Genomic DNA, 21,054 nt, shown 5'->3' with positions numbered 1-21,054 from the left:
CCCATGAGAGCCCATGTTTCTCTGGAACCCGGGGTAGAGTGCCCCAGGCCTGTGGTGTGTGTGTGTGTGTGAGTCTCCTTGTCCTCAGTCCGTCATGGTGCTGGGCAAGACTAGGCTTCCTCCTCAGAGCCCAGGGCAGCCAGCCCCGGGCCTGCGTATAGCATTTAGTTTTGATTATTTAGTTGTTGTTATTTCGTTGTTCATAGATACAACCTTTGCATTTAGAACAAACATTCTAACTTATGAATGACAATTATAAAGTGTCCGTCCCCCCCCCCCACAGTGGCACACATCTGTAATCTCAGCACTTGGAGAACTGAGTCAAGGGGGACTGAGAATTTGAAGATAGCCAAGCTATATAATGAGATCATGTCTCAAGAAAAGACTGTATATTAGGCTGGCAAGATGGCTCTTGGGTTTTGATTCCTGAGACCCATGTGATGGAAGGAGAGTGGTGACTCTCACACGTTGTCTGACCTCCACGTGGATACTGTTGTATATGTTTCCATTCATCCACCCATGCATACGTAAATGTGATAAAAACATTTCAAAAAAGACTGTACGTTTCAGGTTACCCTCAAACTCACAATCCTCCCGTCTTAACTTCCCAGTTGCTAGGATTATAGATATGTACTATGATGGCAGTATTAAAACTTATTTATTTTAAGGCATGGTCTCTTATTTAGTTCAGCCTGGCTTTAAACTCTCTATTTAGGCCAGGATGGTCTTAAATTCATGATGTTTCTTCTGCCTCTACCTCTTAAATGGCTGAGACTACAGGCATGTATCACTATGCCCTGCTTTTAACTTTTGGTTGCTTATTTATTTCAATAAATAAAGGAGGTTTCTCAAATGAAGTTCCAAGAGCCCTGTGGTGGATTGCTACGGTTAGAAATCTTCACAACATGACACATAAGCTCTTTACAATCAAACTAGGAATACACAACCTGTAATTTTACCAGACAGTCTGGGCAGGATGTGTGGGTGTAGACCTTTTTAGAAAATTAAAAAAGTGAAAGTATAAAGGATTTATATACATTCTGACAGGGTGGACACGATATGCAAACGACATGCAAATAGGATGCAAACGAGGTGCAACTACTCATGCAAATGAGCATCCTGTCTTTAGAATCAACTGCTGGTTGGCTATTCACTTATTTGTCTGCGGTGCCGACAGTAAATCTTTCAGAGGGATCCAAGTTGCTTTGGTGGAGATGAGAATGTATTGTGGAGGAGGGAGTGGCAGGAAGGGGGTGTCTCTCAAGAAGTTTGGTGTCATGCTGTAAGCCTGAAGCCGAGTTAGGCAGAAAGTTTAAAACGCAGTTATTCTGCAGTGGTGCTCCAAAAGCTGGTCTTTGGTAAGTAGGCTGAGGAGAGAAGCAAGGAAATTCAGGTTTCTTATAACCTTTCAAGTCTTTTACGTCACCCGACTCCTCAGCCCCCATCACACACCATCTGGGCTCTTGTCTAGCAAAGCAGACTGGGTAGTCGGGGATCCCTGGCTCCACGTCCTCACCACAAGGACCAATGAGGAGCTCCCATTAAGAGCTCCTATAAACTGTAGCGGGAGGAGGCTAAGGGCATGGTGTGGAGCTCTGCACTTGCTGATCTCCAATCAGATCAAAAGTGAGAAACAACATCCGAGATTGCCCCTCCGACCTCCACATGTGGGCCTGTGTCATAAACATAAACATGTCTATGCACATACTATGTACATACATGTACACAAAAATGAGTAAATAAAGACATAATTTAAAAAAGTTTCTTGGAAAACAAACAAACAAACAATAAAATAAAATAAAAAGTTTCTTGGGGCTGGAGAGATGGCTCAGTAGTTAAGAGCACTGGCTGCTCTTCCAGAGGACCTGGACTCAATTCCCAGCACCCATGTGACAGCTCGCAACGGCCTGTAACTCCAGTTTCAGGGGATCTGATACCTCACAGACATGCATGCAGACAAAACAAAAATATGCATGAAACAAACATAAATTATTAAAAATAGTTTCTCTTTGGGGTGACCTGAATGTTTTGGAATTAGTGGCATGTGTGCAACATTATAACACTGCTAAAAAAACTGAATTACTTTTTTTGGGGTCGGGGTTCCAGACAAGGTTTCTCTGTGTAGTCCTGGTTGTCCTGGAACTCACTCTGTAGACCATGCTGGCCTCACAGTCACCGAGATCCACCTGCCTTTACCTCCTCAGTGCTAGGATTAAGACATGCACCACCACCACCACCACCAAGCCCCTAATTACATATTTTATTTATTTATTTTTTAAGGATAGAGGATAGGCCGGAGGGATGGCTCAGAGGTTAAGAGCACTGGCTGCTCTTCCAGAGGTTCTGAGTTCAGTTCCCAGCAGCCACATGGTGGCTCACAACCATCTCTGATTTGATCTGGTGCCCTCTTCTGGCATATAGGCAGAACACTGTATACATAATAAATAAATCTTAAAAAAAAAAAGGATAGAGGATAAACTCTTGCTATGTAGATTGACCTTCTTTGAGCTGGTGGGTGCTCTTGCCTCTACCTTCAGAGTGCTGGGGTTAAAAACATCCCTCACATGTCCAGCTACTTTTGAGGCGGTATTTTTTTCAGACAAGGTTTCTCTGTGTAGCCCTGACCGGACTGGCTTTGGAGCTCACAGAGACCCTCCTGCCTGTGTCTCCTAAGTAATGGGATCAAAAGTGTGCGCCACCATCGCCGAGCTACTTTATTTATTTATTTTTAAACTCATAACCCTCCTGCCTCAGTTTTCTAGGTGCTGGGACTGTAAACATGTACCGCTGTATCTGGACTGGATTTCAAACATTAAAAACATTAGTTTTATGGTATGTGAATTGTATCTCTCTCACCTTAAGAAAGCCTGCCAGGCTGGGCGTAGGTGGCACACGCCTTTAATCCCAGCACTCGGGAGGCAGAGGCAGGCGGATCTCTGTAAGTTCGAGACCAGCCTGGACTACCAAGCGAGTTCCAGGACAGCCTCCAAAGCCAAAGAGAAACCCTGTCTAGAAAAACCAAAAAAAAAAAAAAAAAAAAGAAAGCCTGCCAGGTGGCAGGTGACACATGCCTTTCCCCTCAGAACTCAGGAGGTAGAGGCAGGCTTGAACTCTATGAGTTCAAGACCAGTGTGATCTACAAAAGAGAATTCCAGGACAGCCAGGGCTACACAGAGAAACCTGTCCTGAGCCTGTCCCCACAAAATAAAGCTAAATAATGGCAACAGCACCAAGAAAGAAAGGCACATGCTCAGACAGCGAGGGCCAGCAAGACTCTCCCATCCCTTGGACGTTGTGAGAGGAGCCCACTCATTCTTTTTTTTTTTTTTTTTTTTTTTTTTTTTTGGTTTTTCGAGACAGGGTTTCTCTGTATTGTTTTGGAGGCTGTCCTGGAACTTGCTCGGTAGACCAGGCTTAGTCTGGAACTCACAGAAATTCGCCTGCCTCTGCCTCCCCAGCGCTGGGATTAAAGGCGTGCGCCACCAACGCCCAGCGAGCCCACTCATTCTTTTCCGGCATAATCCAATTTGAGAGGATACAAGATGTAGACGTGCTGACCCGCCTTACTGTGTTTAGAGTGTGAGAATGGATTATCAGAAGCGAGAAACGGCACAGCACCTACCTAGCCCTGGCTGCACTGGAGCTCTGTGGCGTGCGCAGCCAAGCACAGCGGATAGCTTAAGTAGCCTGGGGCTCCACTTGGCTCTCGCTGTGTGCAACGCCCTCATTTCGTTCTTGGGAAAGAGTTCTGCATTGATTTTATTGCATCTGTTAATGTAAGTGTGTGTGTGTGTGTGTGTGTGTGTGTGTGTGTGTTCGTGTGTGGGTATTTGTGCGCCACTGGAAGTGTGTGGAGATCAGAAAACAACTTGTAGGAGTCTGCTCTCCCCGCTTCCACCGTATGGGTCCTGGGGTTCAAACTCAGATCATCAATTTAGCAGCAAGCGTCGTTACCCACTGAACTGTCTCAGAAGCCTACATCCTATCTCTTTTCTTTTCTTTGAAAATTCTTTTTATTTATTTATTTTGGTTTTTCGAGACAGGGTTTCTCTGTGGCTTTGGAGGCTGTCCTGGAACTCACTCTGTAGATCAAGCTGGTCTCGAACTCACAGAGATCAGCCTGCCTCTGCCTCCCGAGTGCTAGGATTAAAGGCGTGTGCCACCACTGCCTGGTGAAAATTCTTTTTATTTTTCTTTTATGTGTATGGGTTTTTTGCCATGTGTATATGCACAGTGCGTGCATACACTGTCTATGGAGGCCTAAAGAGGCTATTGATGTCCTGGAACTGAAGTCACAGACAATTTTGAGAAGTCATATGGGTGGTGGGAATCAAATGCTTCTTCTCTGGCAGAGCAGCTCTACGCTGAGGAGCCATCTCTCCAGCCTCCACATCCTATTTCTAATAATGCAGCTTGCCGCCCGAGAAGCTTACCCACAATCACAAGCACACAAACCCTTCTCCAAAGGATGCACCCAGCAACCTGCTAAAACCCAAGATCCCTGCCTTGTATCAGACTGCATGAAAACTCCACTTCACCGAAAGACCAAGACACATCCTTTTCAGTCCAGTTGTGAGGATGGGAGTGCTCTTGTGGCGAAGATTGGTTTTGGGTGCATGTGCCATAAGGCAAGCTGTGTCCTTAAAGTGAACTTTCAGGGAGAATTCCCTATTTATCCTCTATGCCTAGCTAGGCACAACAGAATATGTATATAATTAAAATCCAGTGCATTGTGAGAAAGGATATGCACATTAGGAACAAATAAGGCTAAATAACTTAACCTGTCTGGGTCTTGGCAGTATGCCTGGAAGGGTGGGCTCAGTGGAGTCCCTCTTTGTGCATTGTCTCTCTACTTGGGTTGCTTCGGTTATTATTATAGAACAGCTAAGCAGCTAAGGCAGGTCTTAGCTAGGCTTGTTCTAGGATAGCATTACCTCATTTGTCTTCTTCTTCTTCTTCTTCTTCTTCTTCTTCTTCTTCTTCTTCTTCTTCTTCTTCTTCTTCTTCTTCTTCTTCTCCTTCTCCTTCTCCTTCTCCTTCTCCTTCTCCTTCTTCTTTTGAGACAGGGTTTCTCTGTGGCTTTGGAGGCTGTCCCGGAACTTGCTCTTATAGACCAGGCTGGCCTCGAACTCACAGAGATCCATCTTCCTCTGCCTCTCGAGTGCTGGAATTAAAGGCGTGCGCCACCAACGCCCGGCCTTGTATTCTTTATCAGTCACGTGTCAGCAGAGATTCAAAGGGGATAGAAATATACCTCACCTTTCCCCAAATAAGGTGGCAAAGCATTTGAGGCCATCTTTACCTCAATTCTCAGTGTGCCTATTTACTCTTGGGTCCCTGGGTCATAGCATATCACTTGGACGGATTCAATAAGGTGGAATCAGACTAATTTTCATATGAAAAGTGTTCGGTTTTGAGTTAAATCAAGGCTGAGGTCTACTTGGAACCTTAGGGAGCGCTCTATGCTACCCATTCTAATTTGGGGGCTGCCCCGTGCCCCCCACGGAGCTGTATCAGCACATTTGAGCTTCAGTTCCCCATTTCGGTTAATGAAGAACAATAAAACCTGTGTCTCACAGAATTAAACAATGTAAGGGATATGAGAACGCGTTTATATATAAGCTATAATGTTCTCCTTAATGACAGGTTGTTATTGTCGTCATTGTTGCCCAGTGTGGGTTGCAGACAGGGCTGTAGACTCTGAGTCCCCTGCTCTAGAGAATGGCTCCTCAACCTTATTCCACTCCCCAGCCCCTGTTTCCCAGGAGCACGTTAGGACAAGGAAGCGGAGTTCCTATGGCTTTACGATGAAGCTCTAGCCAGGGAGGATTTATTTCCCTATGGTGGCTCTAATGATGGTTCGATGAGACTCATAATTCCATAATGATCTTGGTGCCAGCGACTTCCTCCCTGGGTGTCTCTGTGGAGGCTGTGGGGGAAAGGGGAAGCCACGATGGCTGAACAAATAAGAATGACGAGCTGCGTGTAGCCGGCTCCCCGTTGCCTGGATTGGCCCATTGTGTGGAGTAATAAAGACGCTCCTGAGGAAAACCACATTCAGCTTGTCACCTGGCTGAGGGAACATGGCGCTCTGCTCCCTGAAAAGCCACCCCTCCAAGCCCTCTGTCTGAGAGACACTTGGCGTACATCTGCTTCCCTCGGCGCCTCATTTGTCCCTGGGGAGAAGGCTCGTCTACCTGAGTCACACCCCTTCTCACAGGCTTTCCAAGAAAGCCATCAGACAGAGTAGGAATGCGTAATGGGCATTGTGTGCATTAGGTCTGGAAACAAGATCACTGCTTGGAATGTTAAGTCGGCGTGTAAAGCAGAGATCTTGCTTTTGTGCGCTTCTTGACTTTGCCCAGCCCCTAGTGTGATGCCCGCGTAGCCAGTAGGCATGGAAAAGAACAGAACTCATCGCTGAGGTAATTTTGCACTTTACTTCTTGTCAGGCCCTGGATGGAACGCTTCATACATGTATACGTTCTCCCTCTCCCTCCCTATCACCCCTTTCCTTCCTCCTTCCTCCTCTGAGGATCCAACCCAGACCTTGTGCATGCTAGGCAAATGATCTGTATCACTGGCCTACATCTCTAGTCCTTGATTTTTAAGATTAAATATATATACATACATATATATATATATATTTTTAATTACAGCTAAAATTTGTCTTGGGGCTGGACGTGCAGGGCACCTGTGCCACGCACCTGCAGAGGTGAGGGGACAATTTGCAGGAGTCTGTTCTCCCACCATGGGGGTTCCAGAGACCAAGGTCAGGCTGTCAGCCTTGGCTGCAGGTGCCTTTATCTGCCAGAGACCATCTTTCCAGTCTGCTGGGTACTGTTTTGAAGGGTGAGAGCAGAGGAGAGAAAGGTTCTCCCATCTGTAGCTTATTGGGCCTGAACTGTACTGGCATGCCCAGTTCCTGGACCGATGTGCCCAGGATCCCAGTAAGCACCTGCAGTAGTATTTTCTTGTTGGAACTGCCAGCCCTCAAATAATGACACAGAGACTTGTTAATTATAAAAGCTTGGCCTTATCTTAGGCTTGTTCCTAACTAGATTTTGTTGTTGTTGTTTGTTTTTTGAGACAGGGTTTCTCTGTATTGTTTTGGAATCTGTCCTGGAACTTGCTCTGTAGACCAGGCTGGCTTCGAACTCACAGAGATCTGCCTGCCTCTGCCTCGGAATTAAAGGCATGTGCCACCACCACCACCCAGCATATTTCTTATTATTCTTCATAGAATCTAGTATTAATTGGTAACTAGTTCTTATAACTTACACTAGCCCATATTTTCAATCCACACTCTTCCACGAGGCTCCTTACTTCATCTCCGTGCTGCCCACCCTGCTTCCTCTGCATCCCACCGTCCACTCCGCCTTTCCTCTTCCCAGAGTTTTGTAGTGGCATCTTGTCTTGGCAGTGAACTTTTGGTAGCGGCCACACCCTTTGGGTGTGGTTTTAGGTGCAGGCGTGACCCCTGTAAGGTAGAGGAGCCCAGAAGCTCTACCTATATTCTCCTGCCTGGCTATTGGCCATTCAGTTTTTCATCATGTCAGTCACAACAATAGGTCTTTCACACAGTGTGCACATATCCCACAACAGGCACTGATCTTTCTGAAGCCCCCCAACTGGAGATGCAGCCCTGGAGAGCCAAAGATTAATCCAAGGAGCTAATCCAGCTGTGCAATAGCCCCGAAGTAGCCTGGGTTTTAGGACCATTTCCAGGTATGTAGGAATGGCAGGGCGAAAATTGTATAGAACTGTGACAGTCAACTTGGAACTGAAACAAAAAACCATGAAGGAATGATGCTTTTGGCTCGCTCTCTGGCTCATGAGCTGGCTTTCTTATACAGCCCAAGCCTAGGGATGGTGTCACAGTGGGCTGAGACCTCCTGCATCAATATGGTCTCTCACAGACATGGCCACAGGCCAGTCTGATAGAGGCAAGTCTTCCAGTGACTGGGGTGAGTCCTTCTGTGTATATGTTGTCCTGTTGATTGATAAATAAAGCACTGTTGGCCAATAGGGAACAAGATAGGTGGGACTAGGAGTCGAGGAGGATTTTGGGAAATGTACTCAAGGGCAGGGAGTCACAATGTGATCCCGGGAGGAGAGGGCGCAAGTCTGGCGTTCTCGGTAAAAGATAAGACCTTATAAAATATATATATTAGTAATTATGGGTTAATAATTAAGTCAGAGCTAGCCATTAAGAAACCATAGCAAACTGTCAACAGCTTCGTAATTAATGTAGTGTCTCGTGTGTTATTTGGGGGCTGAGACAGCAGCGGGACCCAGGCAGATGGCAGGAAAGAATGCACGTTACATATATATATGTGTGTGTGTATATATATATATGTATATGCATATATATGTATATATATTCACTCTATGCATTTAACTATATAAGTATGTAGGTAATAACCCTGTGGCAAACTCCATATCATTATGTGAACTACCATATATATGACTAGGGAATATCAATTTGCAGACACGTGTAGGTATGTTTGTTTGCTGTGTGTCTGTGCTGTGTTCAGGAGCGTGGGTGTTTGCATCAGAATGTGGGGCTTTCTGTCAGACTGTATTTTCCTCGACATTGTCATGACATACCTCTTGCTTCTCCCTCCCACCCTCCCTCCCTCCCTCCCTCCCTCCCTCCCTCCCTTCCATTTGGTTTTTTGGGACAGGGTTTCTCAGTGTAGTTCTGGCTGCCCGGGGACTTACTCTGTTGCCCAGGCTGATCTCTGGATTACAGCCTGTGCCACCACAGTGAGCCCAACCCGCCCTGCTTTGTTCATTCACGAATACTCATTACCTATCTGCCTGAAGGAATGGTGCAGCCTGGAGGTCCTTACCATATATCCATCACCTCTTTATTTTGAACTTCCAGAGTCCAGAACCACGAGGTAAAGAAATTCCCACTCGTTACAAATGACCCAGTCTGGGGTTTGGAGAGATGGTTCAGCCATTAAAGGCTAGGCTCACAATCAAAAGTACAAATGACCCAGTCTGTGGGATTCTGGTACGGCAGTGGAAGATGGGTTTAAGAAGCCAAGCAGCTACGTGGAGAGGTTTGTCGGTGTCAGGATGACAGCACCTGCTGAGACTCCAAGCAACAGCCAGGGCTCATGATTGAACATCTTGCCTTTGTCACATCATCCCAGTTGGGATAGTGTTGATGCCTCTCTGCTGCTGTCTCCTGTCCAAGCTGCCGGGCAAGTTGTTCTTTTAAGGCACTCAGTAGGAGGATGCTTTGTTATGCAGCAGCGAGTAACAGGAACAGGGCCAAAGCTAAGTCCCCTGCCCTAAGCACCTGCGCATTCCTGCGGTTCCAAGCCTCTGCAGGTGCTTTCGGGCAGTGCCTTCTGTCAGACTGTCTGTTTGTGTACGCGAATGGATGTGTGAAGTCCTTCTGCCGACAGAGCTGTGGTTCTTGACATGTTGCTTGGTGTGACCATACTTTGAAACCTGTCTGTCTTCCTGGTCCCCCCGTCCCCAGTGTGTTCCCTTTGAAGCAGAAAGGCCTGTTTAGCTAAGAGCTAGTGCAGTTTAAATTTACTGACCTTCCCTGGCCCAAGCCTCTTGGAGCTGCCAAAACCTCAGCTGCCATCATGAGGTCCTCACACCCCTTTTACAAGGACTCAAAGTACTGTACGTTTTATCGCTTTCCCTGTTCGGTCTTTGAGGCCTTCAGCAATGCAATCACTGGGGCCCTGGGTATAGAAACTTGAATGGACGTTTATTCATTTACTTGTATGTGCACGCCTGTGTGTGTGTGCCAATGCTGCTCATGCAGGTGCAGGTCAGAGGATAACTTATTGGGGCTTGATTTCTTCTCCCACCACTGAGCCATCTTGCTGGCCTGAGACTAGGATTCTTGACTTCAAGCGGCGGAGCTGGCGATACTGACAGGTTCGGGCATTACGCTGGCCAGAGTGTGGGAACCCCTCCCTCATCTCACAATCTTCCCCTCAAATACCAGGACCCAAGAGAAAAAATTTTTTAACCTAACTTTGTCCTCTACTCTGCTAACATCTTGCCAGATCTACAGAGGCGCCAGAGAGTTCCACACAGCCTGGACTACAATGGAACAACCAGCTACTCAGGATGTGACAACACCCCAACTTTCTCAAGATCCCCCAAAGATGGTCGATGCCCCCAGGTCAGCAGTCTTAAGAACTCAACATCCTTATTCCCTAATTCTGCCACGTCTAACACCCCCACCTCTTTTTAATCATAAATAAAGGTGGCTTCCCTGCCCTGTTACCTGGCAGGATGCACTCAGGCAACACTCTGGCCAGCCCAGAGTTCTGTGAGAACCACGCAGGTGCAAAGGACCCCTTTAAAGGACTGACCCCTGCCCGTTTACACTCTTTCTTACTCTCATCTTTCTCTCTATCTTATCTTCTCTCTCTGTCATGTGTCGTGTGTCCCGTCTCCTCCTCCACCCCCCACCCCTACCTTTTGGTCTCTCTATAATAAACTATGGTTAATATGCTCTGCATGGCTTGTGCTCCGTCCATTGCGTGGGTCCTTATTCCATATTTAACAACAGATACAGGCTCAGGTGTGCCCAAGACTGGTTTTTACCCTTCCTTGGCTGGAACGATCTCTTCCGGGTACAGCCTGGGCAGTTGTGGATATCAGTTCTGAACATGGGTGCTTCCCTTGGTTTTTCTGGAATTCTCCTTAGAGTCCTGTTTCTTTCTACATACTGGCTGTCTGACTTAGTTTTTCTGGGACCATTCCCATTCTTGCAGCGAGGTACTTTCTGTAGCATCCAAAAGCCACAGCTGGATAGCACATTTCTAACGGGTTCAGAGATTTTGATTCTGTGGGAATGAGCAAAATCTTCCCTACTGTCTCACAAGAGTGTCTGATGCAGATAATGTTTGGGAAGGGACGTTGCTCAAAAAGGGATTAGGGGAAGAGGGGACTGGAGAGACGGGGCAATGGTTAAGAGCATGAACTGCTTTTCTAGAGGACATGAGTTAAGTTCTTAGCACTCATATTGCGCAGCTCACAATTAATTGCCTGTAACACCAGATTTTGGTGGGCACCTGCACTCATGTGCACATATTTACATACAGATGCACGCACTAATATACACGCGGGATTGCATGCGCGTGCACATACACACACAATTTAAGAAAAATAAAATATTTTTTAGAGGCAGGTTCTCTCTTGAGCCCTGACTGTTCTAGAACTCACTATGCACACCAGATTGGCCCCAAGCTCACAAAGATCCACCTGCCTCTGCCTCCTGACAGCTGGGATTAAAGGTGTGCACCACCATATCCAGTAAAATAGATCTTTTAAAAAAAAAAAAGGGATTTTTGGACAGCTGCAGTATGAACAAAATGGACTATAGTTTGAGTTCTTTGTGAATATTATTGTAAATTGGTACTTGCTGAGCCAGGTGTTGGTGGCGCATGCTTTTAATCCCAGCACTCGGGAGGCACGGGCAGGTGGATCTCTGTGAGTTCAAGGCCAGCCTGGTCTACAGACCGAGTTCCAGAAAAGCCTCCAAAACAATACAGAGAAACCCTGTCTCGAAAAACCAAAAAAAAAAAAAAAAAAAAAAAAAGAGGTACTTGCTGGTTGTTGTGATTTGATCTCTTAACATTTCCATGTCTCTCTTTTACTTGACCCTGAGTCTTGGAGTTTAAGAACCCAGAAGGAGCCGGGCGGTGGTGGCGCACGCCTTTAATCCCAGCACTCGGGAGGCAGAGGCAGGTGGATCTCTGTGAGTTCGAGGCCAGGCTGGACCGACAGCCTCCAAAACAATACAGAGAAACCCTGTCTCGTAAAAACAAACAAACAAAAAGAACCCAGAAGGAGTGTTTCACATACAACGGCATTTCTGCAGCCAAGGCTGGAATATTAGCTTGATGCTCACACTCAAGTGCACAAACAGTCTAAGAACACAGAGGTGATTCCTGGCAGCAGGGTTTGTGGCGAAAAGTTCCCTCAAGCCTGCATGTCATGATGTAAAACTCTTAGCTCCTTTTCCGGACACCCTCTTTGCCTGCATCCCACCCCGAGGATAATGGGCCAAACCTCTGAAATTGTAAGCCACTCCAATTAAATGTTTTCCTTTATAAGAGTTGCAGTGGCCATGGTGTCTCTTCACAGCCATAGAAACCCCGACTAAGACAGACGCCTTTAGAGATACATCCAAAAATTCATAACCTAGATGATTCCAAGTCACGTGAAGTTGGTGACGGAGGGTAGCTGTCACATCCCTCAAGATGCTGAGCAGTACTGGCTCCCAGCTAGACAAGCAATCAGCACGGTAAACAGCAGGCACTCTGCATCAGGGCAGGTATATCAAATGCAGTTCTCATTTTATAGTTTTCGGTTTTCTGAAATAGAGTCTCACTGTGCTGCTCAGATTGATTTCAAACCTGTGATCCTACTCCCTCAGCCTCCTAAGTGCTGGGACTTAATCCACCACTCCCAGCTTTAAGTGCATTTTTGAGTTGCAATATTTTTGACTTACTATAGCAGCGACACGAGGCAGAATTATTCCTGGGTCCACCTCCTCCCACTGGTCTCCCGAACATGCCATAGGAGAGTAAGATGTTCTCTGTTCTTTCCCACCTAGAACCCAAGGAAATGTTTTTATTATTTTTCATTAACTGATACTACCCACTCAGCTACTTCCTAGGAGCTCATTTTCCTTCTGTAGCTACTGCCCAAGGCTTTGCTCAGTGGTTATGAAGTCAACTTCCCACCTGATTGACATAAACATAATTAAGAAGGTAAATTGAAAGCTGGAAGTTCACCTTATATATGAAGAAGGGAAGGGAATTTCAGAAATAAGTTAATTGCTGTTATCATGGCGGGGAGGTATTTGGCATTTGAGGAAGTTACTGGCTTGGATCGTCTTTATATTCACTCACAAATGGCCTATAAACACTTGTAACTATTTTGTCAGTCAGTTTTAGCCAGTCTGTGTATATGTGGTTTAGTACCGAGAAAACATGACTTTGGAGGGTACCCCATCTATTTTGAATCCTCACTTCTAACGTTTTCATTCCGTGACCTTGTTTGCATAAATCCATCATCCTGTCACAGTCAAAGCTGTCAACCTTACACACCCAAGGAAGAGGGAACCTCAATGGAGAAATTGCCTTTGGCCCATTGGCCCCTGAGCACGTTCATGGGTAATTGATGGAGGGCCCAGACCACAGTGGGCGGTACCATCCCCAGAAAGGTGGGCCTCAGCTAAGAAAGGGAGCTAAGCAAACCAGAGTTAAGACAGACAAGAGAGCGGCGGCTCTCGGTGGTCTTTGCTTCGGCTCCTGCCTCAAGTTCCTCACCCGACCCTGTTGGATAATGAACCCGTAACCTGTAAGTCAAATAAACCCTTTCCTCCCATGTTGCTTTAGGTCATAATTTTCTCACAGCAAACTAGAACATCTTCTTGGAGCCTTGCTCTCCGTGTAAGAGGACAGCGATTCTAATCTTGTGAAAGTATTGTGTATGCGTATCACCTGGCAAACAGACCTTCAGCAGCATGGCGGGGGGTCAGGGATGCAGGTAACCTATTTATCTTTAAAATAACTTATTTAAAAAAAAGCACCCCCCCAAAAATTTCCATAAAGCGAATGACTTACAGGTGTTCTGTTTTTGCATGAGTCTTTCAAAGGACTATTTGTTGCTCGAGTTTCCACTTGTGTCACAAACTGAGTCATAAGCATCGTGATTTATATTTTGCCTCCCACCCCCCTCGGGTTTCTTTCCGAAGATCCTTACGTTAGAAAGAAATTACGATCTTGGGAAATTAAACAAGAAGCTGAAGTTCTGGGTGAAAGGCAAGACCAGGCCCACGGCGTGTTAATCTCTTTTTTTTAAAGACACTACTGCAGGCGGAGGGGCAGGGAACGAAGGTGTCAGCATGGCTGCGGAAGGAGACGCCAGGGGGCGTGGCTTCGCGGCCGAGGAAGGCGGGGCTAACGCTGCCGCGTGGGGGTGGTGGGGGCGGTGGGAGAGCGAGGAGAGACGCCCCGGGGCTGCCCTGGCGGGCTACCATTGGCCCAGGTTGCGCGTGACGCCATAGCCACGCGCCTTCAGGCTCCGGCCGCCGCGTTTGCGCACGAGGAGCTTGGTGGCCGCTGCAGCCGCCGGGAATTGTGGGGGTTGTGTCTGCCCCTCGGCTGCCGTGGAAAGCCGAAGGTAGGGGAGGTGGTGGGGGCCCCGGGCCCTGGAGCGGGACGCAGGGCGGGCGGCGCCGGCCCCGGCCTCGCCTCCTGCCGTTAGCGGCCTCCTCCCTCCCGCGCTCTCCGCACCTTTCCGCAGTGTTCCGGGTCCCACCGCGTCCACCGCCTCAGCGCCACGCGGGCGAGACGTCCAACTGCGTCCTCGGCCGGCAGCCCCAGGGCCGTTTCCCCCCTGAGCGACGCAGGGATCCCCCGCCAGCGCCAGAGGAGGGGGCGGTGCCTTTGGGCTGCACGTGTGTTTGCAGTTTCCCTCTTTGGTCTCCCCTTCTCCGGCCTCAGTTTTCCCCACACCTGCCCGAAGAAAGGAAGCGGGGGTGAATTAGGTGTTCTTGCTCTCAGACACACGTCCAGGGTTGACAGTTTTGCTTAACTATGGCCGGGAACCTCCCGAGTCTCTCGACTTGAAGTTGCGCCCTCCCTGCCTTCTTGTTCTTTCGCCTCCTCCCCCTCAGCGTGGGTTCCTTTGCACCGGTAGACGTAAAGCTTGCCCTGAACTCCTCTCCCCAGGTTGCTAAAGGTTATGGGCTTTGTTGTCGAGCTACTTCTGTGCTTGAACTCGAGGCTTCTTCCCAGAGACTTTGGATAAAGTTAACACCTGCCAACGTCGCAGTTGTTTGCATTCAGGTGACCCCAGGGTCCTGTTGATGGGAAAAGGACTGGGTTTCCAGAAATGGCCAACAGCTGAGAAGCCAGCAGGCACTTGTTTGCACTTGTTAGATGCCTTTAAATATAAATTGATGAGGGCTGGAGATGTAGCTCAGTGGATGAAGCCCTGGATTCCGTCCCTACCATTGCGTAAACCAGGTGTACTCACTGCAGTGTATGGATGCTTGTAATCCCAGCACTAAGGAGTAGACGCAGGAGCGTCAGAAATTTGAGTCGTCCCTAGCTACACAGAGTTCCAGTTCGGCCTGGAAGACTTGAGACTCTATGCATCTAATCTCTCTGACCCATATGTAAGATAGATTTTAAATGCATTTATAATACTTGGCTTCCATTCAAATCCAGCGGGCTCTCCCATCTCAAAACAAAACTGCAAACTGCTTTGAGGGAATAGTTAGAATAACCCACTGTAGGTAGGTAGGAAGAAGACGAATCCTCCATGCTTTTTGGTTTTTCGAAACAGGGTTTCTCTGTATTGCTTTGGAGGCTGTCCTGGAACTCACTCTGTAGACCAGGCTGGCCTCGAACTCAAATAGATCCACCTGTCTCTGCCTCCCGAGTGCTGGGATTAAAGGCGTGCACCACCAGCGCCCGGTTCTCCATGTTTTTAAGAGAAGAAACTGATATGTTTACAAGTACTAGCAAAGTTTATTTTGGGAGTGTGAGACTGTGTGCATGGCCTTTTATCTTTACACTCGGAAGATTTTCTTTCTGATAAAAGTATAGACAAAGGGACCAGATAAAAATCTTAATGGAAACCATAATGTAATATTAGGATTGCTATGTGCGTAACATGGGTCAGAAATTGGTCAGTGTTCCCCGCTGGGACTTGGCTCTTGGATGCTTAAGAAGTGGCTGCCACACCAGACTTACCATAACCTTTAATTTAGGTGGTAAATTCAGTCTGTGTATTAACACATGTGCTGTTTTAGTGAAACTGGCAATAAAAAGACTGCATATTTTACTGGTAATGGGAATGGAGAATGTGTTAGTAGGCATATGACAGCTCAGAAATAAAAATTGCATGGTATTTATTGTTTTCTTCCTCTTTCCTGTTGTTTTTTGAAGGCTGTTTCATCTCTACTGAGGCCAACTTTGAGCCCCAGTGTGTCTCATGACAGGGAAAAAGGCCAATTAAGTGAAACTGAAAAATAACAAAATGAATTCTGAAATAGCAAGCACACTAGAACCTCCAATATCACCCTCCTACTCTCCTTTCAGTCGCGTGTGTAGGTGTGGGCTTGGGGGCTGGAGGTGGGCGTCATATAAGTGACATGGCTACTGACCAAGGCAGTTTTGAAAAATCTGTACCCAGAAATTGTTTTTGGAGATCAGTTTTACTAACCTCTGACACATTTCTTTCTAAAAATCTCTAGATGGCTCATGTTTATAAAACCTTGACCCTAGTATGTCTTCAGATGAGTTATTATTATTGTTGTTTTGTTTGAGATAGGGTCTCACTTGTAGTCTTGGTTGTCCTGAAACTCGGTATGTAGACCAGGCTGACTCAAACTCAGAGAGATCCTCTTGTCTCTGCCTCCCGAGTGGTGGAACTTAAGGTGTGTGCAGCCACAACCTGCCTCCTGTCTCTCCACTCTCTATCCTAAACAAAACTTACAGAAGCTATCTTCTAGTCCTTGAGAAAGCCTCTCTTCAGAGAACCAATCTGAATGTTCTTTTTTTTAAAAATAACATTGTATCTTTTTGTGCCTCCGGTAGTCCAAACCTGTAACCTTTCTGCTTTATCCTCCCCAGCAGTTTTTTTTTTCTTTTCTTTTGGCGGTAGACATAGGGTTTTTGGAGTTTGGTAAACAGGAGCTGTAATTCTGCTACTAATTAGCCATATGATCTTGGGCAAGTTCTTCATCTCGTAGGCTCAATTTCCCATTGCTTAAAATGGGAATACGATCTAAAAGGATGGCTAAGTGAAGTGTTATATATGAAAACCCTTTGGACACAGGAATGCAAGCAAAGTTTTATGGACTTGCTTAAAAAATTTTTTTTCAATGCTGGGGCTCAAACCTTACGGTCTTATGTGCATGCCACACATGCTCTACAACTGAACCTCATCTACTCTGAGCAGTTGCTGTCAATGAGAAAACTTAGAACATGACAATCCATAAAGGGAAGTAGGTGGATGCTTTCTGATTCTTTTTATGTTTGTATACCCACACTCCGACTTCATCCTGCCTCCAGTCTTCACTGACTTCATCCTAAGCGAAACTGTGGAGCCACCTGCCGGTCCTTGACTTAGCCTCTCTGCAGAGAGCCAGTCTCAACGCTTTCACGGTTCGTGTCCCTTGGTTGTAGACTCCTGAGGAGTTTGCTAGGGGCCCCAGCTGGTGCTCTGTCACACTCTGTAGCACAAACACCTCTAGTTCCTAGCTTGGGTGTCAACTTGGAGACCTATCCTTGTGGCGCTAACCTTTTCTCTTCTGAGCAGGGATGGGTACTTGGTCCTTCTCTGAGTTGGCTGTAAGCTTCAAGCTTCAGTCTTCTGTAGCAGAGGGCTTCGTATTTTAATGTGGCCTGAAGAGGAAATATTGTGCCTTCTGTTTTTTTTTTTCTTAATTTCATTTATGTATTTTACTATAATAGCCTGTTCAGACGATGGGCCCTCCTAGTTCACATCAACACTAATGGTTTATCTTTGGAACAAAAGCTTTGTAAAGATTCAGGTTGCCCAGGTGCGTGGTTCTTCTTGACCTGTGAGGCGTCTTGACACTCTCCCTTGTGCAGACTTGTAACCTGGAGTTAGGAGACTCCAGTAGAGAGGGAACTGCCATTAGGCTAGGCTCTGTAGTTCCTTCAGGCTCCGTTAGCAGCTGGTAGTTTCACCTCTGTTGCTGTGATAAACTGCCCCGGCAAAGAGCAGCTTTAAGGGAGAAAGGTTTAGTTCAGCTCACAATCCCGAGTTACATCCTTCATTTTGGGAAAGTCAAGACAGAAAGTTTAAGTCGCTAGTCACATTCACAGTCAAGAGCAGAGAGAAATGAATGCATGCATGGTTGCTTGCCCAGCTCACCGTTCACTGTTCAAGGTCTAGACCGTGAAAAGGGTGTTGTCAATAGGAGGTCTTTGTGTTCACAGATACTCACTAGGGGATATCCTGGTGATCTTTATCTGTTCATCTAGAGACTTTTCTGATACCATATCCTCCCCCAGACCCTTACCGTAAATTTGTTTTTCCCAGGAGAATCTGTAGAACCTATCTCCACGGACTTTGCAAAGAGTTTCAGTGTAGTTACATCTGATAACTTTGTTCCTCAGAGAGATTTATGCATGCTTTGTTGTGCATGCAGGATTGAATTATCACCAGAATAAGTTTTCACCAAATTGTGCTGTGTTTAAATATGCCTAAAATAAATTACTTGGGGTCAGACTCCAGAAGTTGAAAATGACACTGGCTACTGAGTTATGTTGAACCAAACTGCCTTCTGTCCTCCTAGGGATCGTCATAGATGGCCCCCCACCCCACAGTTGTTCGCATTCAGAGTGAAACTTGCTACATCAGTTAACCCAATTAAGAAAATTCCTCCTAGGGCCTGGAGAGATGGCTCAGTGGTTAAGGGTGTATGCTGCGTAGCACCTGAGTTTGGTTCTCCACACTCAATGGTGGTTCATAACTGCTGGTAAATCCAGTTTCAGGGAGATGCTATGCCTGTCACCTCTTCAGGCACCTGTACCCACACACACAGACACACAATTAGAAATCATACACATAGGGACTGGAGAGATAGTATAGCAGTTAAGAGCACTGGCTGCTTTTCCAGAGGACCTGGGCACACTTGGTGGCTCACAACCATCTCGTTCCAGGGGAACCGATCGGCTCTTCTGATCTTAGAGAAAACCAGTCATGCACATGCATACATGTAGGCAAAACATGCATACACATAAAACTTAAAAAAAATTAAAGAACAAAAGTCTTTCCCAGTCACGCTTACAGGCCCACCTGATTTAGGCAGTCCCTTATTGAAGCTTTCCCAGGTGACTCTAATTGTGCCAAGCTGACAGGGAAAACGACAAGGGTGTGGTTATGCTGACTGTCCAGCCGAGCCTCCGTCAGCTGCCTAGTCTTCCCTTGGCTCTGGCATTGAAAAGGAAATAGTAGCCAATGCATGAATAGTGTTTTGTGCCACGGCCTTAGTAAGGTGAGGGACAGGGAGCTCTGAGCTTAGGGCTGGGCAGTGGGAAGTGCCAATCCCAGGAAGGCTGCCGAAGGGCTATGCCCATTATGCAGGTGTCATTCACTTGTAAACTACTAATGCCTTCATTAATCTCTCCAGGAAGAAGAGTGAGTAACCATTCCACTTTCTCAGGATAGAGAAGCTCCTTAGATGCCAGGCTTTCAGGGCCCAATCCAGGAAGGTCCAGGGCAGATGGAAACTGTTGCCCATCCTATCCATGACCAGTACACACAAACTTAGTAACATGTCCATAGGCACCTAAGCCCACCATCTTGGGTTCATCAAATGTTTCCCAACTTTTTATGTAAGTGTTTTGCCTTCATGCATGTGTGTGGTATACTACTTTGTGTGCCTGGTGTTGAGGTCAGGAGAAGTCAAAGGTCAGAAGTCAGAGGTCAGAAAAAGGCAATGGCTCTCCTGGAACTGGAGTTATAGAATGTTGTGAGCCACCATGTGCATGCTGGGAACTCAACTTGGGTCCTCTGCAAATAGCAACACATGCTCTTAACCACTGAGCCATCTTTCCAGCCCCGCTATTGGTCATGTTTTGCGGACTCCTCCCCACTTACATATCTTATACGTAACTTAGAATTAAAAAAAATTACGCATTGTGTCTGTGTGTGCATGCCACACACAGGTCATATGTAGCATTAAGGGGACAGCCCCCAGAGCTGGCTCTCTACTTTTACTGTGTGGGGTTAGGGTCAGATTGAGGTCTTATTAGCAAGTGTCTTTACCCAGTGAGCCATGTCTCTGGTTCCCATTAATTTTAATGCCATTGATATTCTGTATATCTTTTTGTGTTGTGGCCTTTGGGGGGCTACAAATCATTGTATTGTTTAAGATTTCTCTGTCTCCTTGAAGCCACTTTTCACCCTCTTCATGATGATATCTTGTAATTTTTCTCTAGTACAGGTATTAAAACCCATTTTCTATCTAGCAGATGTGGCGATTATCACAAGCTTTTTCAGTACCGCAAACACACACAAACTAGTAAAGACATGCCTGCCTCTGCCTCCTGAGTGCTGGGATTAAAGGCGTGTGCACCACCAACACCCGGCTGGCATCAGACCATTTTATAGAAGTAGAATTTGAGGCTTAGTAGGTGTCATGTTTTGAAAGAAATGGCCCCCACAGGGAGTGGCACGATTAGGTGTGGCCTTGTTGGAGGAACTGTGTCACTGTGGGGGTGGGCTTTGAGATCTCCTGTGCTCAAGTTATTCCCAGTGGTGCAGTCTCCTCCTGCTACCTGTGGATCAAGATTGAGAAGTCTCAGCTACTTTTCCAGCACCATGTCTGCCTGCACACTCTCCTGTCCAGCCATGATGATGGACTAAACCACTGAAACCGTAAGCTAGCCCCAGTTAAATGTTTTCCTAAGAATTGCTGTGGTCATGATGTCTCTTCAAAGCAATGGAAACCCTAGCCACGACAGGGTAGAAGCAAGGGGTAGAGACACTTGTTTAGTTACATCTACATGGGAGGCTTGCTCTGAGTTGCAGACAAGCTTGGGCAGATGGCAAGACCCTGCTTTTAGAAAAAGCTTGATGCAGCCAGGAATTAAAGCCAGCTCACGCTGCTTTCTTCCTTATTGATTGGACTGTTCTTCCCTGCCAGGGGTTGGCTGCCATCAGCAGGACAGCCAGCCATTCCATTCACTTGTCCCATGCGGCATACTGGGGGACTTTAAAGCCATACATTTCTGATGCTGCTAGTCTTTTTCAAAGATGAGGCTATCTTACGGCTAATGCCTTAATCATCCTTTCCTATTCTGGGGTCTTAGTCTCTCTTTTGAGACAGGGTCTCAGGATGCTGCCTGGAATTCTCAATGCAGACCAAGCTGGCTTGGAAATCTCAGAGATCTCTATCTGTCTCCGCCTCCAGTTCTGGGCCTTTTTTTTTTTTTTTTTAAAAGAGCCGGCTAGCTGTAGCTAAGGGCAATCATGGAGACAGAGTTAGTTTCTTGGCATTTAGGAGGG

The 21,054-nt window shown here is 46.7% G+C and overlaps 1 protein-coding gene and 1 long non-coding RNA gene across 4 annotated transcripts in view; one reads left to right on the top strand and one right to left on the bottom strand.

Moving 5' to 3' along the window:
- Positions 1 to 933: 933 nt before the first annotated feature.
- Positions 934 to 13,988, bottom strand: LOC110339741. Its single transcript, XR_005881754.1, has 3 exons — positions 13,623 to 13,988; positions 12,503 to 12,603; positions 934 to 1,367 (listed from the first exon to the last, which is right to left on the bottom strand). It is a non-coding gene; the product is annotated as an uncharacterized LOC110339741 (long non-coding RNA).
- Sil1 (SIL1 nucleotide exchange factor) overlaps positions 13,251 to 21,054 on the top strand; it is a 224,476-nt gene continuing 216,672 nt past the window's right edge. The window contains exon 1 of one of the 3 annotated variants that reach the window (XM_040758095.1): positions 13,251 to 13,356. The gene's annotated coding sequence lies outside the window, so the exon portion shown is untranslated. Of the gene's footprint in view, positions 13,357 to 14,050; positions 14,182 to 15,033; positions 15,182 to 21,054 lie in introns of those variants that run through there. The other 2 variants (XM_040758093.1, XM_040758094.1) reach the window with 2 other exon arrangements.

This window comes from Mesocricetus auratus, unplaced genomic scaffold, assembly GCF_017639785.1.
Source record: "Mesocricetus auratus isolate SY011 unplaced genomic scaffold, BCM_Maur_2.0 Super-Scaffold_100015, whole genome shotgun sequence".
In the NCBI taxonomy this organism is placed as follows: domain Eukaryota; kingdom Metazoa; phylum Chordata; class Mammalia; order Rodentia; family Cricetidae; genus Mesocricetus; species Mesocricetus auratus.
Note: the sequence above shows the minus strand (reverse complement) of the source record. Positions and strands in the feature narration are given on the sequence as shown.